The 9,988-nt window shown below is 34.6% G+C and overlaps 1 pseudogene; it reads left to right on the plus strand.

The window, feature by feature from the left end:
- The window catches only part of LOC109329321, a 12,385-nt pseudogene continuing 4,315 nt past the window's right edge, over nt 1,919-9,988 (plus strand).

The raw sequence follows: 9,988 nt of genomic DNA on the forward strand, positions 1-9,988 counted from the left end.
TATTCTGTTTCTGTTAATCGATTAAAATTGTTTCTGTTAATTGATTAAAAATGTTTTTGTTAATCGATTAAGATTGTTCAGTTAATCGATTATCTTCATACTTTAATCGATTAATTAGGGGTGATTGAGCATAAATTGTTGAGTTGTAAAAAGCTGCTATTCTAACCGCGACACCTATTCAACCCCCCCCCCCCTTCTAGGTGTATTGTAACCACTGATACCTAACAAGATGTATATGTGTATTGCATGAACATATTATGAATGACATATCTCATGGATGGAATGATTTAAAAGATATATGCATATGAGACATGTATTAGGTGCCCTAAGCCTTGACTCAACTTAAACTAGATTCTAGTCTAAGCCTAGTACCAATTAAAGATTTAAGCACGTTGATTTGTTGATGATCTTCAAGCTCTTTTGGGTACAAGTTGTCCTCATCAAAACCATGACATATTAGAGGAGCTTTCCAAAGTGTTCCTCTTGACATGCACACTTTCAACCCTGGACTACTTAACTAACAAAACAAATTTTGAATTACAAAATCTAACATCCTCATGATTCAAAGTTATGAAACAACTGCTTTAACTGAAGAGTGTAGTGCTTTAATTCAAAATAAATTACCTCTTAAATTAAAAGATCCTGGTAGTTTCTATATCCCATGTTTAATTGGAAATACTAGTTTTGATCACGCCTTATATGACTTAGGGGCAAGTGTGAGTCTCATGCCCTTATCTATGTTTAAAAAGTTGGAAGTGGGTGAACTAAAACCCACTACTATATCACTTCAATTAGCATATAGGTCAGTTAAATTCCCTATAGGCATCTTGGAGGATGTCCCTATCAAAGTTGGGAAAATTTTCATTCCAGAAGATTTTGTAATACTAGAGATGGAAAAGGATTCACAAATCTCAATCATATTAGGTAGACCCTTTTTGGCTACTGCTGGTGCTATAATTGATGTAAAGAATGGAAAACTTTCCCTAAGCATAGGGGATGAAAAGGTTGAATTTGATACTTCTAAATCTATTAAACAACCTTCTCTTGAGGATTCATGTTTCAGGGTTGATATATTGAACCAAGTTGTGAAAGAGGAAGCAACTAGAGTGCAATCTAAGGATCCCTTAGAGATATACATAGTAGATGGTGACACTTTAGTCATTGATGAGGAAGTGGCTGAGGTTATTGAATTTTTGAATGCAAGCCCAACACTTCCTCATAACCTGCAAGATGAGACCTTGAAGGTAATGCCCAAATCTAAAGATAGGGAGGAGGGGAAATCACCTAAAATTGAATTAAAAACACTCCCCTCCACCCTCAGGTATGAATTTCTTGGACGTAATTCATCTTATCCAGCTGTTGTTAATGCTAAATTAAATAAATTGGAAACTGAAAAATTTTTAAGGGTCCTGAGAAGGCATAGGAAGGTAATAGGATAAACATTGGATGATATAAAAGGTATAAACCCTTCTTTTTGCATGCATAGAATTTTCATGGAACCTAACCATAAAACTTCAATTGAATACCAAAGAGGACTAAATTCTAATATGAAAGAAGTGCTAAAACTTGTAGATGTTGGGGTAATATATCTTATATCTAATAGTGAATGGGTGAGCCCAGTTCATGTGGTTCCTAAAAAGGGAGGATTGACTGTTGTGAAAAATGAGAAAAATGAATCAATACCAACTATAACAATCACAGGTTGGAGAATGTGCATTGATTATAGAAAATTAAACACAGCCACTAGGAAAGATCACTTCCCTCTCCCATTCATTGATCAAATGCTTGAAAGACTTGCTACACATGAATATTTATGTTATTTAGATGGGTACTCGGGATTTCATCAAATCTCCATTCACCCTGAAGACCAACGAAAACTACTTTCATATGTCCTTATGGCGCCTTTGCCTATAGGAGAATGCCTTTTGGGCTATGTAATGCCCCAACCACTTTTCAAAGATGCATGACTGCAATATTTTCTAATTTTATAGAAACCATAATGGAAGTTTTTATGGATGATTTTTCTGTTTATGGACTTTCATTTGATGTCTTCTTAACAAATTTGACAAAAATATTGTAGAGATGTGAGGAAGTGAATCTTGTATTATATTGGGAAAATGTCACTTTATGGTGCGCGAGGGTATTGTGTTGGGGCATTTAATTTCAGGAAAATGGATAGAGGTGGACACTGCAAAAATTGTAGTGATAGAAAATATGTCACCACCAATTAACATAAAAGGTGTTAGGAGTTTCTTAGGCCATGCGGGATTTTACTGCAAATTCATAAAAGATTTTTCAAAAATTGCGAAACCCCTTTCTAACCTTTTAATGAAAGATATTGCATTTGATTTTAGTGATGTTTGTCTAGAATCGTTTTGCAGGTTGAATGAGGCATTGGTCACTGCACCAATATTGCAATCACCAGACTGGAATCTTCCCTTTGAAGTGATGTGTGATGCTAGTGACTATATTTTGGGAGCAATATTGGGCCAAAAGAAGGACAAGAAAATGCATGCAAGCAAAACACTTGATGGAGCTCAAGTCAACTATGCCACCACAGAGAATGAGCTACTAGTTGTTGAGTTTGGCTTCGAAAAATTTAGGTCCTACCTAGTTGCTTCTAAAGTTATAGTCCATACTGATCACTCAGCCTTGAGATACTTGATGAGTAAGAAAGAAGTCAAGCCACGTCTCATCCGATGGATTCTCTTTCTGCAAGAATTTGATCTGGAGATTGTTGATAAAAAAGGAACAGATAATCCAGTTGCAGATCACTTATCTCGGCTTGAACATCCAAGTGGAGAGGAGGAGGACATGCCTATTGATGATTCATTTCCTGATGATCAACTCCTCCTCGACACTGTAGAGGCACCTTGCTATGCTGACTTTTGTAAACTATTTGGTCAGCAAAATTCTTCCACCTGAAATGACACCGCAACAGAAAAATAAATTCTTCTCAGATCTGACGAAGTATATTTCAGATGATCCTTACCTCTATCGACTTTGTGCTGATGGTATTTATAGAACATGTGTTCCAGAAGAAGAAGTGTCAAAGATCCTGAGTTGTTGCCACTCTACTCTTATGGAGGCTATGCCAGTACTTCAAAAACAATAGCAAAGGTATTCCAATGTGGTTTCTTTTGGCCACACATATTCAGAGATGCAAGGAATTTTGTTCTCACATGTGATTCTTGCCAAAGGGTGGAGAACATATCAAAAAGGTATGAAATTCCAATGAACCCCATCCTTGAGGTGGAAATATTTGATGTATGGGGAGTTGACTATATGGGACCTTTTCCTACTTCAAAAAACAACAAATATATCTTTGTGGCATTCGATTATGTTTCTAAGTGGGTGGAGATAATTTCATCTCCACACAATGATGTTGAAACGGTCATCAAACTATTTACCAAGATCATATTTCCAAGGTTTGGGGTCCCGAAGCTGGTTATTAGTGATGGAGGCTCACACTTCATTGAAAGACATTTTGAAAACCTCTTGAAGAAGTATGGTGTTTCTCATCGAGTTGGTACCCCTTACCATCCTCAAACAAGTGGTCAAGTGGAAGTATCAAATCGTGAGATTAAGAGCATATTAGAGAAGACAGTGTCTAGGAGTAGGAAATATTGGTCCTCAAAGCTTGATGATGCTTTATGGGCTTACCGTACTGGATATAAAACACCTATTGGTATGTCATCAGTCAGGTTGATTTATGGTAAGCCTTGCCACCTTCCAGTGGAACTAGAGCATAAGGCGTATTGGGCAGTCAAATTGCTAAACTTTGATCTAAAAGTTGCAGGAGAAAAGAGGAAATTCTAACTGCATGAGTTGGAAGAACTGCGGTTGGATGCTTATGAGAATGATCGTACTTACAATGAAATAAAAAAAAGATGGCATGACAAACATATACTCGACAGAGAATTCCAAGCAGGGGAACTAGTTCTCTTATTAAATTCCATATTGAGGCTCTTTCCAGGGAAGCTAAAGTCTAGATGGTCAGGTCCGTTCAGAGTCACCAAGGTTTACCCTTATGGAACAGTTGAGATATGGAATGAGGAAAGGGGAAACTTTAAGGTGAATGGTCAATGTTTGAAGCATTAACTAGCAGATGAGCGACTTGAGAAACAAACAAACATAACCCTCTTGAACCATACATGAGCTACAAAGATCAACCTTCAAGCTAGAGGTACATTTTTAAATTCATTAATTTTAGTGTTTTAGTGTCGACTTGAGTGCCTCCCTGAGTTTAGAGCCTTTGTAGGGGGATGTATATAGTGTCGGCCACAAAAAAAATGGTGTTGTTGCCCAAGATATTTGCACCTAGTCCATCTAGGACATATGGCATTTGGGACATTTTTCTCTTCTTTTGTAGGTACTTCCACTACACCCAATGAAGTCAACCACTTATAATTGGAACAAGAATTATGGAAACTTCATACCTAACCCGTGAGTTTTCTTTTTCTTTCTCTTACTGTTTAGATTTTTACATTGGGGACAATAAAAATTTCTAAGCTTGAGGGGGTTTTGCATTTAAATAGTTCATTCATTTCATGTATACCATATAGATTTTAATTTTTTAGTTTGAATATTCATATTATCATGCATTATCATATGTCTCATATATCATCTATCCCATGGTTTGTTCTATGTGTTGTCTATCTGCTTTAAATGAAAAGGTATGCATGAATGATGTTGTTGATCTACAACCCTCATTCAAGAAAAAAATTGTTGATAGAATAATAACATGAAAGACATTAGATTTGACAATTGTGAATTAAATTTGGTTAAATAAAGGTCTTCGTTTCATAACTTTTGCTGAATATACCAAATGTGAGAATCTTGAGCCAAACACAATGAGGGTTCTGATTTGAATTGACAATTACATAAAACCCGTTTTTTTTTCTTTCATGAGTGCATAATTTTCTATGATTGTATATTCTAAAACTTGATTTGTGACCGTTTCAAGATTGAAGTATGTCTGTATGCATTAAAATGATAGAGGAAATTAGGACTTTTTCTTTTGACCTTCAACAACTTGCTATAAACATCGAAAACTCATTAGTTGTCCACTTTTGAGCCTGAACTTTAATGATTTTTCATAGCTACTCAAATTAGGGTTTGGGATAATTTATGATTTTTGGTTGAAACAATGAGAAAGGTAAAAATGTCATGTGCGATGAAAGAATTTATAAAAAGGTGAAGAAGAAAATAAATAAATAAATTTCATCCATTCTCTTTTAGAAAATCTCAACAACAAAAAAAAGAAGAAAAAAAAAAGGAAAAATAAGAAATACAAAGTATACAAAAAGAGAGTGGACTGAAAAAAAAGTGTGTTGTAAGGAGAAAGGTTGATTGAAAGAAGGTCATATGATAAAGTAATGCCTATCAAGATAATCTCAATGCTTCAATCCGATGTCTAAAAGGTTTAAGTATTTTGGGAAACATTTGTAAGCCTTTTGAATTATCCTTTCTTTGATTGACTATCCCACCTTAAATCATTCACCTTGGCCCCATTACAACCATTTAAAGACCTCTTGATTTTTGCATGCATTCAAATACACTCAGTGGCGATTTGGTCTATAGTCAAGCCTATGGTAATTTACTTTCATGAAATTTTTTAAGCGAAACACTGTGACCCTTAAACACATGAGAGTGATGAGAGAACAGTGACCCTAATTCATGCAATTGTTATGACTTAAGGACTTAACTTGAATTAAATTTGTTTATGATTGTCTTGTCTTGATGTCTGGATTGTTTCAAAATAAACATGAGATTGCTTGTTATTTTGGGTCATAGTTTCTATATCATCATTCATGATTGTGAAAGTTAGACACAATACTTGCTTGAGGACAAGCAAGAGATAAGCTTGAGGGGATTTGATAAGTGTGAAATTAGACTACATTTGCATTGCATTTAACTTGCATTTTAGGACATAATTAGGACATTAGGATTATTTTTAGCTTTTATTTCTCTTTGTTCGGGTTGATCAGATGTTTTTAGCTATGTTGTGCAGATTGGATGAATTAGAGAAAAAAAGAGTAGAGATTGGGTGCAAGAAGATTGAATTCAGTGTTGAGGCTATGCGAAGAATAATTGAAGGACCAAAAGAAGTCATAGATGTTATATTATATTCATATTTTTTAGATTTTTTTTGTTGGGCTTAGCCCAATATTTTGTAATTAGGATAAATAAGGGCTCTCCCTCAAGGATTTTACATTATTTTTTACATTAGAATTCTCTAATTTAGAAGTTGGGATTCTCTTCTACATCATGAGTGAGTAATTCTTTTTGTTTCTAAGATTGGGGCTATGCCCTTTTACATTTAATAAATACTTGTTCTTACTTCTATTTCATTGAGTGTTGTGATTTGAATAATTAAATTGGGTTTTATTCATGTGAGTTGTGTGGCCAACAAATTACACCTCTTAAATACATTGGGTAAGGACCGAGTGGGGAACCCAACTATCCGACCATTCAGTTATTCAAACTAGAATCTTAATTCACGAGAGTAGTATTAATATTTTCGGGGGTTTTAGGTATTCACCGTGGGTTGCCACGAAGCGATTGGATAGAAAGATCCAAGTAAAGAATTTGATTGATAATCGTACCACGAGAGTAAGTGCGTCTTTAATTGAGTACACATGTCGGAGCTCGAGAAAGGATGACACATATCAAAGAGCAATTCACCCTCATAACTTAAAGTTCATGATAAGGAGCAACACAAGGATTTGCCAGTATAAATGCGGTTACCCTTATCCTGGGAACTCTTCCGAAATTAGATTTTAATCCCTTTTGATTATTTTCATAAGAATTCTTGGCAATTGTTCTAAATTCAATTTTATTCCTTATTTGAGTTAAGTATAAATTAATTGTTATAATTAAAGGAGTTTTTCAGTCCTCGAGGGATCGATATTTTATTACTTGACGACATAATCGTGCAATTTCGATTTGCGCTATCAACAATCTCCTTTGAAGTGTCATGGCTTGTTAAATTCAAAGCATGTAGGAACACATTTTTCCTTTAACATTGGCTTCTCTTTGTTGATTGTCTTGTTTAGGTGCTTTCTTATGATGTCACCCTTCTTCCTCCACATAGATTTGTTGGATGTTTCGAGAGATGAGTGAGTTCATCTTCCTCTAGTCCATCTTCAATATTTGAAGAATGAACATCTTCATATGATTCCTCAATTGAATACTTTGGGAAAGTGAATGTTCTTAGCCTTCAAAGCAATTGATTTTCCTTTTTTGGTTATTTCTTCCTAACGAAGTTCAAGTTCATTAACTTTGAATCACATAAGATTCACAAATATTAGGACATTGAGGTCCTTAGCTTCTTGGATAGTTGTGACTTAGGCCTCTGCTACTTTGAGAGACATCTAAGGACCTTCTTGACATGGTCTATACTTTCGTAGACCTTGCTAAGTGAGCTGATACTATTTATGATGTTTGAAATTTCCCAAATATTTGGTCTATAGTCTAATGAACTCCCATTTTGAACAATTCATATTGTTGAATGTGAACCAGTATGTTGAACTTTGACTCTTTAACTTAGTTAGACCTTTCATGTGACATGGCAAGAGTATCTCTAATATCCTTAGTTGTATTACAAATGGACTTTTCCGTATTCTGGTATATCCTTGGTCAAAAAGGGTGTTCACTCTTGCATTAGTCATAATCAATCTTTAAAGTATTCAGGACTCGGGCTATATGCCCCCTTTCGATAGATAAATTTAAAGCTCTCGACGCTAAACATGGAAGAAAATGATTTCTTTTACGGCCTAGGAGTTCATTCAACTATAGAAAAGTATAGAGCAACGAATTCCTTATTATCTCCTCCTTATGGTAACATGAATCTATCCAACCTCTATTGGTCATCTGGAAAGGGTTATCTTTTGCTTCTTTGATCTCGGCCATATGTCCTCTTCAAGCTCTCCCTTTTTGGTTTTGGTTGGGAAAGGTCCGGCAAAGCTGTGAATAGGATCTTTTATTTGAACTAGTAAGTGCTAAAACTTACAAATTGGCTCCAACGGTGAAAACGATTAGGCTTCCAAATCAGAATATGATCTTTTATGTATCCCAACTCCTTGAACTTACAATTTGGCTCCTCTTGAGACTTTAAACTTATCCAAATATTATTTACTTATATTGGCTTTCCAGACTCTAATAACCCAACAGAGTTAGTTTGTTGATCTTTAACAACTCACTACGTGAGAATATGAATATTAAGATAACTTGGGCCTAGGACTCACAAAAAAACAAATTTTAAGATTTACAATTATAAACTCTGATATTATTTTCCTCTCTTAGCTTTTCTCTAGCAAAGATATTACAAATAACTTGAATCGTATTTCTATACAAAAATAATTTATATACAAGAAAATAATTTTACAAAGCTTCTAATCACTTTAATTTTCTTGTATTCTTGTGTCATCGTCTCTGAATTTTTATCTTGAGATTCTTCTTCCTTTTGTAGATGAGCGTCAACTACTTCATAAAATATTCTAACAGTCTTCAAAAGTGGTCATTTAGAGTAAACGTTCAACACATTGGTTCGTTAAGCCTTGATACAAAGAAGAGGTTACTCTTTAAATCTATTGTGTTTTTAGCCATGTCAATTCCACATAAATTATGTTGGATCTGTTGCATCTGGTTCATGATCCTTTATGTATCTACATCTTCTCTCGACCATTGACTTCAGACATTGATGAGACTCTATGAACTTGCTCAAATAAATTGGTTTACTCATTTCTGTGCGCAGATTCATATTTATTCGTTTAGTCTTGAAACGAGTTCTAATGTGCATTATGAGATTGCAAGTATGTATTATCATAATGTTTTGATGAAGACAAGGATAATAGGCAAGGTTGAAGACAATGACAACTCAACAAATAACAAAGCCAAGGTTCAAGTTCAATCAAGAAGACTTAGGTTTAAGTTTTACATTTCTAGAATCTTACGATGATTGATTGGGTAGACTCTAGGCTAGGTGAACCTTGAGTAGAAGTCTCCCTATCCTAAAACTGAATCAACCTTAAATGAGACTTGCATACATTCATACATGATTAACATGCTCATGCATTTACATATGGTAACATGATTTTGGTGCACTAAACTTGGTTTATAACTTACAACTTTCAAAATCATGCATCTTACATATTCACATCATGTAAAAGGTTTATCATGCATCAAAGAAATATTTTTCAACACGGTTAATCGATTACAATCTGCGTTAATCGATTAAATCAACATGGGAACCCGTTAATCGATTAAGAAATGGATTAATCGATTAAGTGTTATAACAGTATATGAAGTCTTGGATTTTGTGTGCTCGTTAATCGATTAAGAAGTATGTTAATCGATTAAGTCCAATGGAAAACATAATTGTATAAAAAAGCTTATCCTTTTCTCATGTGCTTATAATATATTGAAAATTTTAGAACTCAATTTTCATATTCTCTAAGCAAAAAATTCTTACTATGCTGAAAGGTTTTCATATTCTTTGACCCAAAAGAAAAGAGAAAGGATTGCTTCATAGAAGTTAACCCTTTGTGCTTTATTGTAAAACCATTTTTGAAAATCGTGCAAAATCACACAATAATTTTCTTTGGGTATTGTGAGATTTGTAGGCAGAATTTAGCTTTTGCTCATAAGTGTAATATTAGTACAATTAGGTGCACATCACTTATATAAAATCTTGTAGACGATTATCTTGTATTCTCTTAGGTGTGTTGGTATCACCTTGTTAGATAGAATAGGATTTGGAAAATCCGAGATGCGGTTAGGTGATATATTCACTTAAGCCAAAGTCTTGGTTGGGAGTTAGGAGTGGTTGAGGCCAAACCGTTAGAAGTGGTGTTGAGTATCCATTAGAAGCAAGTGTTAAGGTCAAACCACTGAAAGCTCTGAGGCCAAGAAGAGAGTCCTGTAATTGGAAGAGTGTTTGTAAACATTGTTAGGTATCAGTGGTTACAATACACCTAGAAGGGGG

The sequence above is a fragment of the Lupinus angustifolius genome, chromosome LG16, assembly GCF_001865875.1.
Source record: "Lupinus angustifolius cultivar Tanjil chromosome LG16, LupAngTanjil_v1.0, whole genome shotgun sequence".
Classification (NCBI taxonomy): domain Eukaryota; kingdom Viridiplantae; phylum Streptophyta; class Magnoliopsida; order Fabales; family Fabaceae; genus Lupinus; species Lupinus angustifolius.